The sequence below is a fragment of the Phascolarctos cinereus genome, unplaced genomic scaffold (assembly GCF_003287225.1).
Source record: "Phascolarctos cinereus isolate Bilbo 61053 unplaced genomic scaffold, phaCin_HiC Scaffold_8;HRSCAF=390, whole genome shotgun sequence".
Taxonomy (NCBI): Eukaryota; Metazoa; Chordata; class Mammalia; order Diprotodontia; family Phascolarctidae; genus Phascolarctos; species Phascolarctos cinereus.
In genome coordinates, this window is record NW_027556291.1 from 68,335,518 (window position 1) to 68,353,180 (window position 17,663).

At 45.2% G+C, this 17,663-nt stretch overlaps 1 pseudogene; it reads right to left on the minus strand.

Annotated features, from left to right (window-relative positions):
- Positions 1-5,347: 5,347 nt before the first annotated feature.
- The window catches only part of LOC110203158 (proline-rich protein PRCC-like), a 69,269-nt pseudogene continuing 56,953 nt past the window's right edge, over positions 5,348-17,663 (minus strand).

A 17,663-nucleotide genomic window follows, 5' to 3' on the forward strand; every position in this document is an offset into this window, starting at 1 on the left:
TTATGCCACTTAGGTGCTCTGTATGTTTTTTATACATATGTACAAATATTTATATATAAATAAATGTACATGCCTATAGAGGATAGAGATGTAGCTGCACGGTGTCTCTATAAGATTGCCAGCAGCCCTGGGAGATGAGGGATGTATTTGATTACCCTTTGAGGAAAGGAGCCCCCATGCCATGTCTGTCCTCCACAGCCACAAATAGCAGACACAGGTGTTCTTGGATCACCTAGCAGGGTTGGGGAACCTGCAGCCTCCAGACCACATGTGGCCCTCTAGGTCCTCAAGTGTCGCCCTTTGACTGAATCCCAACTTCACAGAACAAAAGTGTGGATTCAATCAAAGGGCCACACTTCAGGGACTAGAGGACCACAGGTGGCCTCCAGGACTCAGGTTACCCACCCCTGAGTCCTAGTGAATGGAGTTTAGGTCTAGAAATTATTTTCATCTGATTGTTTTACCTTCAATATTTGTGTCAACCTTTATGCTTCCATAGCCTTCTGAACAAGGTTACCCCATTCCCTCTGAAGATATGTGGCCCTTAATATTGATTTGGTAGCTACTTTCCAAGAAAGCTTGAGAAAGTTTGTGGTGAATGTAATAATAGGTAATAGGTACCATTTCTAAAGTGTTTTGAGGTTTGTAAAGCATTTTACAAATATGATCTCTGTTGTCCATGACTAAGTGTTGCATCAAATCGAGGAGTGGGCCAGGCGTGTCAGTGAAAGACTGAGCTGTTTATTATTCTGAGGGTCGGATTATATAGTGAAAGATAACAATCATCCCCTAGTTGTTCCCAGGATTCTTAGGTGACTAATCCCAGCCCTTATGCTCATCCTTAATTGTTCACACCTGCTTGCCATCAAGGTTCAAGGGACAGAGTATTCTAACACCTTCTAGGCAAGGGAAATTGGTGAGCCAAATATTGTGAACAATTAAGCTCTTCTGGGTAGGAAAAGGAAAGAGTCAAGCTCTAACCTAAATTCCTTATCCCATATTAGACTCTTCAGCTCCGGCCCTCAACAGATCTCATCTGATCCTCCCAGCAAACCTGGGAGGTAGGTGCTCTTCTCCTCTTTTTACAGTTGAGGAAACTGAGGCAGGCAGAAGTTAGATGACTTGCATAGGATCTCACCAAGCTGGTCACTGTGTTAGACTGGATTTGAACTCTGGGCTTTCTGACTTCAGACTCGGTGCTCTATCTACTGTGCTACCCAGCTGCCTAATGGTTCTAGACTATAATAGAAAATTACTGGGCTATAAGAAATGTCAAACATGAAGATTTCAGAGAAACTTGGGATGGCTTAATGATAGAACACAGAATAAAATAAGCAAAACCAGTAAAAGAATTTCAGCCTGACTGCAAAAACATAAATGGAAAAGAAAATGCTATATGAAATGATAGTATAAGTAGTGTGGTGTGTGTGTGTGTTGTGTGTTGTGTGTGTGTGTGAGAGAGAGAGAGAGAGAGAGAGAAGAGAGAGAGAGAGAGAGAGAGAGAATGAGAGAGCAAGTGAAAGAGGGAGGGAAAGAGAAAGACAGACCGAAAGAAAGAATGTGTGTCTTTTCCTCAACGCACAACTCCTTTTCAATCATTAGGAATAATGTGGAATGGGTCAGGGTGGAAGGGTTTTTATCATGAGAAGCATCTTTCTCTCTTGTACTTTCCTTACATTGGCATTAACTTTGGTATTTCCTTAAGTAATGGTCCAGTCCAACCACTCAGCCTGGTGACTAAGTGTTTATAGCATTCCTGGTGAAGCTGCTCTCCCATATTTCTATCCTCGTTTTGACCAACCATTGGATTTTCTCCTGCTTCTGGCAACATTCAGCCTCTCCTGGGCTATCACCTCCAAGCACCCGGAAAATCTTCATTCAGTGTTCTGGGTGAAGCAGCTAGGGGTCATCGCTCTTACTTCACAAATGGACAAAACATTCAGGGAAGACTTGGATTTTACTAAGGCTCATCCCATTCACTGTGTATGCCAGGCTGGCCCACAGCTGAGTAGGGATAGGCTCAGTTTGCCCATCCCTTAACCCCACAGTCATAACTGAAGACTCCCTGAACCCTTAGCTCTATGGGGAACATGGTCAGGGTCACACAGCTAGTATGTGTGTAAGGCGAGATTTGAACTCAGGAAAAGGAGCCTTCCTGACTCCAGGCCCAGCACTCTCCCCTGTGTAACCTAGCTATCCTAAGAAATGAACAGACAACATTATACTGATAGGGTACTTGGGTGCTTGTACTGTGACCCCACATCTAAGACCATATTTCTCCCTGCTGTCAGAAACACTATTCCTGACAGTTTCCCTCCAGCCCAAGGGCCCTATCTCTGGCAGCGATGAGTGGGCCCAGTGAGGCAAACTGTGTCTCCGTGTTACAAGAACAAGCTGACCTCTGTAGAATTTCCCTTGTATGACCAGGACTATCTCATAGCAGCAGAACCATCCAGCACTGATGCCCCACAGTTACCGTATACAATCCGGAGGTCAAGCTGTAGACCTCAGCTCCTCAAACATTCTTGGTACAGACATAATAGAACAAAAACACACCCCTTAGAAAACTCCCTACCTTCTGTTTCCAGTAGTGAATGACATAGTTGTATATTATCACCTAATTAGCATACTTGGCACTTAATTCACTACTTTTCCTATGTAAGCTTTAGCATCATTCCTGTTAGGTTGCAGGTTCCTTAAGAAGCTCTGCCCTCCATATATCATAATAATAAATCTTTGCTACCTTGACTCAAACAATCCTTGAGCCTGTGAATTCATTCTAGACTTCCCCATCCTACACTCTGGTCCTTGAGGAGTCTAAATCTCTCAACATCACTTAAAATTTACCCTGTTTTGGCCATGAACACTTACTCCTCTCTTTTAATTTCTACCTTTTTGTTCATAGACTGTGTATAGAGAAATATGTGAATATTTATGTATTTGAATGTATAGAGATAATATGAGTACTCACATGAGTATATCCACGATATTCATATATCCATGAATATTCATATATTCTCTCTATCTTAATATTTATGAATACATACATACCAATGTAGAATTAGTGGAAGATGGGGCAGGGTTGCCACGTGGGGACCTCTTGATTCACTAAGGAGGACATCTACGTTACTCTCCAGTCACCCTTGCCCAGATTCAGGTGTTCTTGGCTTTTGGCTCTCTGTCTACATCTGTGGGCTGGGAATAGTTACCTGAGGAGCAAGAGATTCCTGGGAGATAAGAAATGTACCTAATGGTCACCTGTGGCTCTGGGGCCTGAGCAGCTGCCAAAAGAGGCCAGCAAAATAACATCCCATACCCCTAGACCCTCCACAAAAGGGAGAGAAATGATCATCAGTTTAACGGTAACGAACCTTTGCCTTCCACTTCCATGGGCTCTGAGGGTGACCCAACCTGTGTGGCGTGGGACATTATATAAAAAGGAACACAAGCTCCCTCCAGCCTGGGGAGTACAGTTAGCAGAATGAGGCTGAACCAATCCCATGGCTTCCCTGAATGAGTTTCTTTTATTTGTGAAATAATGGGAATGACCTCCACCTGCTTTACTTAGAGTCCTAATTGAACATTTTCCAGGGGATTGCAGGAATAAGCCTAGGCAAGGTCCCTGTTTCCTGCCCTCAGAGAACTCACTGTCTCTGCTAAGTGTAAACCCCAGGCTGGCCCAAAGTCCAGGGGGCTTGGGTTCCTTTTTACATAACCCCACAGTTATAACCAAAAACTCTGCAAACACCAGCTCTGTGGGGTATCTACTGTCTAAATTCTAGGGAGAGCCTTTCCACAGACATTGGGCAGATGGAGCTTGGCTGTCAGAGGAGGGAGAGGCCAAGATGGAAGCCAGCTAGCCAGGCAGGCAAGAGAGATCTATGTTCAAGGTCTGGGTCTGCCCTTACTGGCTGTGTGACCTTGGCCATAGCCTTGTCCTCCTCTTGACCTCAGACATACTTTTTTTCAAAGGAGGAGGTTGGACCAGATGAACTCTGAGGTCTCTTGTAGCCCTCCATCCAACCCAAACCTACAAGCTCCTTCGGACCCAACCCCAACATGCCTTCCCCACACAACCACCTTCTCTGGCTCAGAAGACCCTGGTCCTCTAATGTTTTTCTTTGGGGTAGCCCCCAAATACTAAGTTCTACATTCCTGTAACTCTAAAGGACAAATGAGGACTAGAAATAGCCTCACCCCACACTGGTCAGGTCACCCTCAGAGCCCATAGAGGGTGAAGGCAAAGATTCCTTAGCATCCAACTGATGATCATTTTTCTCCCTTTTGTGGAGGGTCCAGGGGTCTGGGATGTTATTTTGGTGGCCTCTTTTGGCAGCTACTCAGGCCTCTGAGCCTAAGGTGACTATTGGGTACATTTCTCATCCCCCAGGAGTCTCTTCAGATAACCACTCCCAGCCCAGAGGTGTGGACAGAGAGCCAAAAGCCAAGCAGAACTGAATGTGGGCAAGGTGGACCCCCCAGTGAGAGCTGATGGCAAGTAACATGGATGTCCTCTTTAGTGAGTCAGGAGGCACCCACAAGGCAACCCTGCCCCACCCTCCACTAATGCTACTTTACTTGGTATATATTCACATATATGAAGATAGAGACAATATATCAATGTACAGAGAACATATGACAACTCATTCCTATGAATATCATGAATGTACTCTTATGTGAGTACTCATATTCTCATTACACATTCAAATACATAAATATTCTTATATTTCTCTACATACAGTCTCTGACCAAATGGTAGAAATTAAAACAGAGGAGTAAGTGTTCATGGCCAAAACGTGGTAAGTTTTAAGTGATATTGTTGAGGTCTGAGAAGTTTAGAACCCTCAAGGACCAGAGTACAGGACAGGGTCATCTAGAATGAAGTCACAGACTCAAGCATTCTTTGAGTCAAGTTGGCAAAGATTTATTGTTATGCTGTCTTGCAGGCAGAGCTTTTTTTTTTTTGTCAGAATGGATGTTTTATTTTAACAGACATCTTTCCTTTTGTTTAAAAAAAAAAACAAAACTCCAGAATTCAACCAGTCATTTCACCGTGTTTGGGAGCCAAGTTCCCAACCTAAAATTCAACAGTTGTTTCTGGAAAACTCACTCTGGAGTCTTTGTTGGCCCCAAGAGATAGGGAAGCTGTGTTTTCTAAGTTTTATTAAGAAAATGAAATCCACTGTTTCCCTTCTCAAGGAGGTGATGGCTAGGCCCTAGGGAAAAAAGGTCCTGCACTTGGAGCTCCTGGGGCTCACAAGGGTGTTAGCTGAGAAGGGCAAGGCCAGGCCACCTGGTACTGGGTAAAAGGGAAGAGGGCGTCCTTGAGGAAGTCAGTTCCAGAAGCCTAGGATCCATATTTAGCTTGGGTCTGCCGATGGCTGAGCTTCTTCTCTGACCAGGTATTCTTCAGCTCCAACTCTCGCTCCTTAGCCTGGTGAATCAAATATGGGATTTGGTGTTTTGCCTCTGCTGGCTGGTTGGCTGCTCACCTTTCTTCTTGCTGAATGACTTCATGGTTTTTTCTTCTGTCAAGGACTGGGTCATCCACTGCTGGGCCCCACTGAGCTGGTCACTCCCTTTGATCTCCACAAAGTTAATCTTCTCCCTTCTCTGGTTCCTCTTGCCCTGAAGTCTCTTGCAGGCTTCATCATCAATGAAAGAGGAGTCTGGGGTAATCTCCTGTGGGGGAAGCTCAGCCTGGATCAGACTCAGGGTAGTAGCCACTACTGTAATAATCCTGATAGTAAATGCCAGTGGCATTAGCGTCACCATATGTAGAGAACTGGTTGTAGGGCTGACTGCTGTAGCCCTGCCCAGGCTTGGGCACCCAGGGAGCCCCACTTGAGCCAGCCACCATCCTGAATTCAAGGGGAGCATTGGCTGCTGAAAGGGGGGATCTGGCTCTGTGCCTGGTGGGGGGGCTCGTCAGAAGCAGCAGGGACAGGGTAAGGGTATGGCTCAGCTCCAGGAGGCTCAGCCTTGTCTGGAAGGGGGAAGAAGTTCTCAGGGGCTGCTTCCTCGTGACTGTCATCTTCCTCTTGTGTGATCTGCTTTGTCACCTGTAGGGCAGCACTCCTGGCAGCTGCTTTGATGGCTGAGGGTGATGGGGTGGTAGTGGTGGCACCCACAACAGGGGAAGAGGAGGAAGCAGAAGCAGATTGGGCTTGGGGGCTGGTTTGGGGAGCTGGGTGTCTCCAGAGCCATCAGTGGGTTTTCAGGAGAAAGTACAGGGCAGGAGCAATGGTTAGTCTCTTTTGTGGTCAGGTTTTTGGGTTGGGGAAGGAAAGCTGATAAAGCTGTCCCTTCACCAGATCCCTGAAAAACAGTTTTCTTCTTTGTAGGTTCATCTTCCTCTGAATCTGGATCTCCTTGGTGCAGCTCAGGCCGCCATCCACACTGGCTCCATAGTCCTCTTCATTGGCTTGTGAAGCCCCAGAGGGGGCCAGGCACCGCCAATCGGAGCAGGCAGGATGAGCCCTGGAGTCCGCGGCAGGGGCAGCCCCAGCCCCAGTCCCAACCTTTTGCCCACTCCGGCGACCTTGGTCAGACTGAGGCCCAGGGGTGCAGGGAAGCCACTTAAGCCAATCGGCAGCAGGGCGGGTGCTGCAGCCGGGGGTCTCCGGCCCTGGTGGTGGGGGCATCAGCAATAGCAGGGTAAGGCCGGGGGCAGCAGGGCAGGACCTTTGGGCGGGGGGAGGGAGGCAAAGAGGACCCCAGGCTGAGTCCAGCGGCAGCCTCCTCCTCGGGCTCCACCTTGTCCAGCTCACTGTCTTTGCTGCTGGTGCTGGGAACTAGAGAAGTGGCGCTGCCTGCCGCCCTGCGGGCTCCCTTGCCGTAAGGAGAGGCCTAATCAAGTGTGGGGATGCACAGAGCCCTAGCAGGCCCCACAGAGAGGCGGGGCAGGACTGGAGGTGAGAGGACCGGCCTGCTCCACTCTCTGAGGCCTTGCTTCTGTGGGAGTCCAGGACTGCGGTTCAGTCTCCACCTGACCAAGGCCTCCCTTCTAGCTTGGGCTGCGGGCCCAGGCAGCTCCACACAGGTAATGGCCCTGGGTAGACCTTCTTAAGGAGCCTGCAACCTAGCAGGAAGGATGCTAAATCTTACAGAGGGAAAGTAGTAAATTATGTGGCAGGTATGCTAATTAGGTGATAACATTACAACTATGTCATTCACTACTGGAAACCAAGGGTAGGGGGCTTCCTAAGGGGCGTGTTTTTGGTGTGCTATGTCTGTAACAAGATAGTTCGAGGAGCTGGCATCTACAGCTTGACCTCCGGGTTGTACAGGGTAACTGTGGGCATCAGTGCTTGATGGTTCTCCTGGTACAAGATAGTCCTGGTCATACAAGGGAAATTCTACAGAGGTCAGCTTGTTCTTGTAACAGGGAGACACAGTTTGCCTCACTGGGCCCACTCATGAGTCACTGCCAGAGATAGGGCCCTTGGGCTGGAGGGAAACTGTCAGGGATTGTGTTTCTGACGACAGGGAGAAATATGATCTTAGATGTGGGGTCACAGTACAAGCACCCAAGCACCCCATCACTATAATGTTGTCTGTTCATTTCTTAGGGTAGCTAGGTTACACAGGGGACAGAGTGCTGGGCCTGGAGTCAGGAAGGCTGCTTTTCCTGAGTTCAAATCTGGACTTAGACACATACTAGCTGTGTGGCCCTGGCCAAGTCACTTCATCCTCTGTTTCCTCATCTGCCAAATGAGTTGGAGAAGGAACTGGCAAACCACTCCACTAACTTAACTAAAAAATTTTAATTTGGGTCACAAAGGGGCAAACTGGATTGAAACCCAATCAAAAAAGAAAAGAAAAGAAAAGAAAATTATTCTCTTCTCCCTTTGTTCTGGTTGAGTTTGCTCAGTCATGCTGTCCCTTCATGACCCTGTTGGGGGTTTTCTTGGTCAAGATAATGGTCTGGTTTGACATTTCCCTTTCTAGCTCATTTGACATATGAGGAAGTGAGGGGTACATTTGATTACTTCTTGAGGAAAGGGGGTCCCCTTGCCATCTCTGTCCTCCACAGCCACAAATAGCAGAAACAGGTGTTCTTGGATTCCCTAGTAGGGGTGGGGAACCTGCAGCCTGCAGACCACATGTGGCCCTCTAGGTCCTCAAGTGTGGCCCTTCAACTGAATGAAACTTTCAGAGAACAAACGTTTGGCTTCAGTCAATGGTCCACACTTGAGGACCTAGAGGGCCACAGGTGGCTTCGAAGCCTCAGGTTGACTACCTCTGAGTCCTAGTGGTTGGACTTTTGGTCTGGAAATTATTTTTTCCTGATTGTTTTACCCTCAATCTTTGTGTCAAATTTATGCTTCCATAACCTTCGAATAACTTTACCCCATCCCTCTGAAGATATGTGGGTGTTAATATTGATATTGTAGCTACTTTCCAAGAAGGCTTCAAAAAGGTTGTTGTGAATGTAATAATAGCTAATAAGTACAATTTCTAAAGTATTTTGAGGTTTATAAAGCACTTTACAAACATGATCTCATCTGATCCTTACAGAAAAACCAGAAAAGGTAGGTGCTTTTTTCCTCCTTATTTTACAGTTGAGGAAACTGAGGCAGACAGAAGTTAAGAGACTTGCCTAGAATCTTACAGAGCTGGTCAGTGTGTGAGACTGGATTTGAACTCTGGGCTTTCTAGCTTCAGGCTCAGTGCTCTATCTGCTGAGCTACCTAGCTACCTAATGGTACCAGATTTTAATAGAATATTACTGGGCTATAAGACATGACAAATATGAAGATTTCATAGAAACTTGGGAAGAGTTATGGATCTTTATGCAGAGTCAAATAAGCAAAACCAGTAAAAGAGGGTGAGCCTGACTGCAAGAAAGTAATTTGGAAAAGAAAATGCTTTATGAAATGATTGTATAAGGACTGTGTGTTTGTGTCTGTGTGTGTGTGTGTGTGTGTGTGTGTGTGTGAGAGAGAGAGAGAGAGAGAGAGAGAGAGAGAGAGAGAGAGAGAGAGAGAGAGAGAAGTGAAAGAGGGAAGGAGGAGAAAGACACAAAGAAAGAATGTGTGTCCTTTTCTCAATGCCCAACTTCTTTTCATTCATTAATCATAATGTGGAATGGTTCAGGTTGGAAGGGTTTTTTTTTTTTTATAGGAGACAGCTTTGTCTCTTGTATTTTCCTTAAATGGGCATTAACTTTGCTGTTTGCTTAAATAAAGTGATAATGTGGTCCTATCCAGTCACTTAGCCTGGTGACAAAGTGTGTATACCTCTGTTCGTGAAGTTGTTCCACTAGGTGAGAAATAACTCATTTGGACCCAAGAGGGATGAAGTTAAAACCCCAATTTATTATGCAGCTGCAACCCCAGGTGTCCTGTGGACACATTGTACCAAAGTAGGAGTTCACTATTTATCTCTATTCCTGGCAGCAAAGTCCCTCCTCTGTTTTCTCACTGGCTGAGTACTGCAGAGTATGCAACTTTCTGGTATGCCTATTACACATCTACTGCTTGACATGTCATCCATCCTTCTTTATATACCCCATGTTCAGAAAATGGTGCCTTAGCCCCTCCTGGAAGTGGAGAAGCTAATATTTATAAATTTATTAAGCATGCGCCCTTTAAGCAAAGCTTAACCTTTTCCTACTTACTAACTGTATCAGCAAAACAAGATAAGACCAGCTTTATCCTATGTTACCTAGTTACTTTTAGCCCTTGTTTCAATTTTATGGAATCTTCTGTTCTGATTAACTTCTGTCAGCAAAACATGAGACCTATTGTATCCTGTTTTATTTAGTTACTTCTCTAGCTGTTTGCTCCAAATTTATGGCAACAAAGATTTTCATTATATATCTCACCTATATTTCTGGCCGGATTTTGACCAAAAAGTGAATTTTGGTCCTGCTTCTGGCCTCTTTACCCTCTCCTGGGCTCTCACCTCCAAGCCCCAGGAAGATGTTCAAGGAAGGTTCTGGGTAAAGCAGGTAGGGGTCATCCCCCTTACTTTAGAAATAGACAAAATGTTCAGGGAAGTCATGGATTATACTAAGGCTCACCCTGTGTTTCCCAGAGTGGCCCAAAGTTGGGTATGTGCAGGCTTTGTTTGCCCTTCCCTGAAGCTCACAGTCATAAAAGAACCCCCTAGTTCTTGGGGAACCTGCCCAGAGGCTTCTTCGGAGTGCCTTCCAGGGACCCTCAGCCCATGATGCTTGGTTCTCAGAGGAGGAAGAGATGGAGGCTGGACTTAAGGTCTGCCTCTGGTCTTTACTGGTTGTATGATCTTGGCCATGTCCCTGCCCTTCCCTTAATCTCAGTTATGTTTTCTCTAAATCAGGAGGTTGGATCAGATGAGCTCTGGGGTCTCTTTTAGTCCTAAAGAGTATCCACACCTGTAAGTGCATTCAGACTCTATCCCCACATCCATACCCCTTCCAAAAATTTAGCCAGCTGCCCCTCACTCCCCACATGAGAAGCCATGCTAATGTAATGCTTTCCCTGGGAGCAGCCTCCAAGCCAGAGCTGAGCTGATTCCAACCATAAAGATCGGAAGAAATCCAGTGGTTCTTCCTGAACTTGCCTTCTGAACCAGACGTCACCCCACCCTCACCTCACAGGTACTGTCACACCCCAAAGCCCCTGGGGACTGGAAAGAAGGTTCCGAAAGGGACCGTTTAAGGACTGCTTCCCTATGATGGGCAGGAGTCCTGGGGTCTGGGCCTGATGTTTTCTGCCCTTTTCTCCCATGCACAATAGAAAGAACCTCAGGTGGGCTTTGGCAAGTGCATGCCCTCTCTGCCCTCTCAGATCCCCACTCCAAGGCATCCTGGTCCTCAGGGTACAGCCAATGGGATCTGAGTCTGGGCCTGTGACGTCAGCGCGCACCTTGATGAGCCAGGCGTCCTCCAACCAATCCCGCTGCTCCCTCTCCCCGCCCCATCAGGCATTCTGCTCACCCGTTTCCATGGAAACAGCATCCATCCCAGTCACACACTATTGATCTCATTTTTGCCCTCCCTCGGGCCCTCTCCAGCTCATTTTCTTTCTTCCAAACACCTTCTCTTGTTCATTTCCCCTCCCCCACCGCTGCTGTAAGTGTCTGGAGCTGCCAGCGGGGTTACCTGACCGTTATCATTCGGGGAGGGGGAAGGGAAGGAGAGGACCCCAGGGAAAACGAGTGATGTCCAGTGTCCTCCTGCTGTGTGTCCAGACGGCCCTCTGCCCCACCCCCTTCTAAACCACTGGGCTTTGTGTGTTGCTGTCTGGGAGGGCTCAAATAATTCCTCTGTATATCATGGTCATGGAGGAATCAGCCATTCTCTCTATATATTCCTCTTTATGATTATTGAAGGACTCCCTTTATAAAGGTATATATGTGATGGATTTTATGTATATATATATGATTAAATAATCCTACATAGAGGAAATAGCCCATGTATCTCATTTATATATATTCTCCATATTAATCTGAGTACTCATGTATGACTAAAAAGTCTCTCTCTTGCAACTAAGTTATAATTTGTAATCTTGTAAAAAGTATAAATAATTTATTTTTTGTGTAAATGAATACTTAGATCATGCATGATAATTCATACATATGAAGACTCAGGATTATATATATTTATATGTACACAGGTTCTTTCTCTTCATTCTTATGTACATGTACTCATCGATACTTTCTATAAATTCATTTATATGATTTATAAATTCTGTCTCTTCATAAACATGAACAATCACTCTCTCTATTCCTACTATATGAGTACTCACACATTCATTCTCTATTCATCAATGAGTACCCATTTTCATATGTGTGTGTTTGTACCCCCACATTTTCCTATATTCCCTCTATATACCTGAAAGTATTCTACTGCTTCTCTCCCTGTAACAGAATGTATGAAGACTCCTGTCCATGCACACAGAGAGTATATCAGTGCTCATATATAGGAATAGAAAGAGAATAAGAGTACTGGTTCATATAAAAATATGAATGGAATGAATACTCATAAATAAAGTACTCATATAAGAATATAGAAAGACTGAAAAGTACTTATATTTGCAAACATATAGAGTGAATACATGAATAATCATAAATATGGGTCACAATGAATGGATACTATATTTATAAGCATCTAATACATAATTGCTCATATATATATATGGGGGGGGGATTTGTGTGTGTGACCACAGAGGAAATATGGGGGAAACCACATATATTGATTAGTATAAAAGGTACATAGAAGGACTAAAATATATACGGCAGGAGACTCTGGAACTGTATTTATATATATTCATACAGGAAGAAATCATAAAAAATACTCAGGTGTATGGGTACAGTGAAATAACAGCTGAATGCTGATACGTGTCAAAATACAGAGGGAATGCAACTGGGAAATAAGATATACAGGCAGTGGGGTATAGAAATCTATGCTGCCCTACAGGAAAATAGAAGGGAAAGGGGATAAGAGAAGGGGGGGGTAGAGATAGAATGGAGGTCAGATTAGGGGAAGGGGTATTCAGAATGCACATCATCTTGTGGTGGGGGGATGAAAGAGATGGGAAGAAAATTTGGAACTCAAAATCTTGTGGAAACAAATGATGAAAACGAAAAATAAATAATATAGAAAAAAAAGAACAAAGTAAGAACAAAATACACATGGAAGATAAGAAAACTCACCTATGAGGAGATATGTCCAGATCTTCCACCATCTTTGTTTGTGAGATCTCCCTTAGGAGTAAGGTTCTCAGGCTGCTTTGCCTTTGTCTACCTGACCTCTCCACTTTCCATGTTAATGAGATGTTTTTGAAGACCCTCTGGAGACCGCCTTTTATCTTCTCACCAAGATAAATTATTTATGAAAAGATTGTACTGGACGTACATGATTGTGAGTGTATATAACTGTAGGAGTGTGTGTTTGTATTCAACTTCCATTCCTCCTCAGGTTCGATCATTGCTAACACCTTGGATTAGGTATTAGGAGCATGTTTCATGGAGGCCACCTTTTTCCTGTGGTCTTCTGCGGCCTATTGTGCCTTCCTTTAGATTTCTATTGACTAAAATATTTGCTCCAATCAATTTGGGCCCACAGAAAGAAGTGTTCATACTCCTCCTAGTCAAGTTGCTCTTCTAAATTTCTCCACCCATTTTGACAAACAATTGGATTTGGCTCCTGCTTCTGGCCTCTTCAGGCTGTTTACGTGAGGGAACAATCTTAGTGATACATGTGCATGAGGCTGATCTAGGCAGGGTGGGAGAAACACCCTCTTTTCCTGGTAGGCAGCACCCCACTGACCTGCCCAGAGTGGAAAAGGAAAGGGCACCTGAGCTCTGCTCAGAGGTTATTCTCCTTCCTTTCCAACCCTGATTCCCAGAGACCCCCTTCTGCAACCCAAGGAGGTCCCTTTTCACAGCTGAAAATACTCTGCTCTGTTCTATGGATAACCTCCACCTTCCTTCCCCTCAATGAAAGCCCAACTGCCACCCAGTCCCTCTCAACCAAGCAGTGCTTGACCCCTGCTTCTCCAAGGCTTGTCTTCTTGGACCAAGGCTTTGTCACCACTAACACACTGGGAATGTCCAAGGCACACCTTTTCCCTCACTAGACCAGGATTTCTCTGGGAGCAGGAAACAGGGACCTTGCCAAGACTTATTCCTGCAAGCCCCAGGATAATGTTCAATTAGGACTGTGAATGAAGCAGGTGGGGGTCATCACCCTTACTTCAGGAGTTGAAGAAACTGTTTCGGGGAAGTCATGGGATTTGCTTAGCCTCACTCTGTTAAGCGTGTCCCCCCGGCTGGCCCAAAGCTGAGGGGGTTAGAGGTGCTTTTAACTTAATCCCATAGTAATAATTTAAAATTCCCCAAATGTCAGATTTATGGGGAACCTGACCACTGGATTCTGGGGAAAGCCTTTCCAGGGACATTGGACTCATAAAGCTTAGCTGTTAGAGGAAGGAGAGGCCAAGATGGAAGCTAGCTAGCCTGTCAGGCAAGAGAGATCTGGGTTCAAGGCCTGGGTCTGCCCTCATTGGCTGTGTGACCTTGGACATGTCCCTGCCCTCCTCTTCACCTTAGACACTTTTTCTCAAAAGAGGAGGTTGGATCAAATGAGCTCTGAGGTCTCTTGTAGCCCTCTATTCTACCCAAACCTACAAGCCCATTTGGACCCAATCCCCCTTTGCCCTGCCTTCCCCACCTAGCCACCTTCTCTGGTTGAGAACACCCTGCTGCTCTAATGTTTTTCTTTGGGGTAGCACCCAAACACAAAGTTCTACTTTCCTCTAAGTCTATAGGCTAAATGAGAACTAGAAAGAGCCCCATTGCACACAGGTGAGGTTACCCTCAGAGCCCATGGAGGTAGAAGGCAAAGTTTCCTTAGTGTCCAACTGAGGACCCTTTCTCTCCCTTTTCTGAAGGGTCCAGGGGTCTGGGATATCACATTGGTGGCCTCTCTTGGCAGCTGCTCAGGTGCCTGAGCCTCAGGTGACCATTGGGTACATTTCTCATCTCCCAGGAGTCTCTTGCTCCTCAGATCTCCACTCCCAGCCCAGAGGTGGAGACAGGGAGCCAAAAGTCAAGCAGAACTGAATGTGGGCAAGGTGGACCCCCCAGTGAGAGCCGATGGCAAGTAACATGGATGTCCTCTTTAGTGAGTCAGGAGGCCCCCACGTGGCAACACTGCCCCACCTTCCACCAATTCTGCATTAACATATATGGTTTCATATATATATATATATATACATATATATATATATATATTATATATATATGTACACACACACACACCACACACATATATACATATACAGCAAAATAGAGAGAATGTATGAATATGCAAAGAATATATGACAACTCATTCCTATTAATATGGTGAATAAATTCCTATGTAAGTACTCCCATTCTCTCTATACATTCAAATACCTCACATAGTTCAAATACCTCAGAAATACCTCACGTAGTTCTCTGTATACAGTCTATGGCCACAGAGGTAGTAATTGAAACAGAGGAGTAAGTGTTCACAACCAAAATGTGTTAAGTTTTAAGTCATATAATACTGTCTTTTCTTTCCCAAGGGCAGCTAGATCACACAGTGAACAGAGTGTTTTGCCTAGAGTCAGGAAGGCTCCCCTTCCTGGCTTCAAATCTAACCTTAGACAATTATCAGTTGTGTGACCCTGGACAAGTCACTTAACCCTCAGTATCCCCATCTCTAAAATGAGCTGGAAAAGGAAATCGCAAACACCTCTACTGTCTTGGTGAAAAAACTTTAAATGCGGTCAGAGAGAGTCAAACAGTATTGAAACACAATTAAAAAAAACTGTTTTCTTATACCTTTGCTCTTGTTGTGTTTGTTCAGTCGTGTCTGCCTGTTCATGACCCTGTTGGGAGTTTTCGTGGCCAAGATAACAGACTGATTTGCCATTTCCCTCTCCAGCTCATTTGACATATGAGGGAACTGAATCAAAAGTGTTAAATGACTTGACCAAAGTCACACAGCTAGTAAGCTTCTGAGACCATATTTGAACTGAAGTCTTCCTGATTGCTGGCAATCTTTCTATTGTGCCACCTAGGTGCTCTGTAAGTTTCTCTACACGTGTGCAAATATTTGTATATAAATACATATGTATGTAGATATATAGTGTACTATAGATAATCAACGTGTCTATAGAGCATATAGATGTGGCTACATGGTGTCCCTATAAGATTGCCAGCAGCCCTGGGACATAAGGGACATATTTGATTACCCTTTGAGGAAAGGAGGCCCCATGTCATCTCTGTCCTCCACAGCCACAAATAACAGACACAGGTGTTCTTGGATTACCTAGCAGGGGTGGGGAACCTGCAGCCTCCAGACCACATGTGGCCCTCTAGGTCCTCAAGTGTCGCCCTTTGACTGAATACAAACTTCACAGGACAAAAGTTTAGATTCACTCAAAGGGCCACACTTGAGGGCCTAGAGGGCCACATGTGACCTCCACACCTCAGGCTGCCCACCACTGTGTCCTAGAGTATGGAGTTTAGGTCTGGAAATTATTTTCACCTGATAGTTTTACTCTCAATCTTTGTGTGAAACTTTATGCTTCCATAGCCTTCTGAACAAGATTACCCCAACCTTTCTGAAGATATGTGGGCCTCAATATTGATACTGTAGCTACTTTCCAAGAAAGCTTGAGAAAGTTTGTGGCGAATGTAATAATAGGTAATACCTACCATTTCTAAAGTGTTTTGAGGTTTGTAAAGGACTTTACAAATATGATCTCATGTGATCTTCACAGCAAAACCAGGCAGTAGGTGTTTTTCTCCTCCCGATTTTACAGTTGAGGAAACTGAGGCATGCATATGTTAAGTGATTTGCCTAGGATCTCACAGAGCTATTCAGTGTGTGAGACTGGATTGAAACCTGGGTTTTCCTGACTTCAGGCTCAGTGTTTCATCTACTGTGCTACCTAGCTGCCTATTGGTACCAGAGTATAGTAGAATATTACTGGGGTATAAGAAATGATAAATATGAAGGTTTTAGAGAAATTTGGGAAGACTTCCATATATGAATACAGAGTAAAATAAACAAAACCAGTAAAAAGAAAGTGTGAGCTGGGCTGCAAAAACCTATATGGAAAAGAAAGTGCTATAAGAAATGATAGTATAAGGAGTTCTTGTGTGTGTGTGTGTGTGTGTGTGTGTGTGTGTGTGTGTGTGAGAGAGAGAGAGAGAGAGAGAGAAGAGAGAGAGAGAGAGAGAGAGAGAGAGAGAGAGAGAGGGAGGGAGAGAGAGGGAGGGAGAGAGAGAGAGAGAACAAGGGAGGAAGTGAAAGTGGGAGGGAAGGAGAAAGAGAGAATACACATACAATACACTATGTCTTTCCAATCATTAGTAATAATGTGGAATGGGTCAGGGTGGAAGGGTTTTTATCATGGGATACATCTTTCTCTCTTGTACTTTACTTAGATTGGCATTAACTTTGGCATTTCCTTAAATGAGTTAAGTGATTAAAGCTCCAGTGCAGCCACTCAGCCTGGGCATCAAATCTTTGTAGCTCTGATGGTGAAGTTGTTCTCCCATGTTTTTGGCCTCATTTTAACCAAAAAGTGGATTTGTCTCCTCCTTCTGGCCTCTTCAGCTTCTCCTGGGCTTTCCACCTCCAGTCCCCAGGAGGGTTCACGGAAGCAGCTAGGGGTTATCCCTCTTATTTCACAAATGGACAAAACAATCAGGGAAAGCATGGATTTTGCCAAGGCTCACCCTGCTCACTGTGCATCCCAGCCTGGCCCAAAGCTGGGTACAAATGGGCTCAGGTTGCCCTTCTCTTATTCCACAGTCATAACTGAAGATCCCCAGAACCCCTATTTCTATGGAGAACTTGCTTCCAGCTTCTGGGGAGAGCCTTCCCAGGGACCCTCAGCCCATGAAGCTTAGCTCTCAGAGGAGGATGTAGAGCCTGAGCTCAAGTTCTGGGTCTGGCCCAGTACCGGCCATGTGACCTTGGCCATGTCCTTGTTCCCCTTTACACCTCAGTTATGTTTTCTCTAAATTAGGAGCTTGGACCAGATGAGCTGTGGGTCTTTTGAGCCCTAATGCCTATCCACACCTGTAAGTGCATTCAGATTCTGTCCTCATATCCACACTCTCCCCCAGTGTTAGCCAACTGCCCCTCCCTCCACAGCTGAGAAAACCCTGCTGTTCTCATGCTTTCCCTTAGG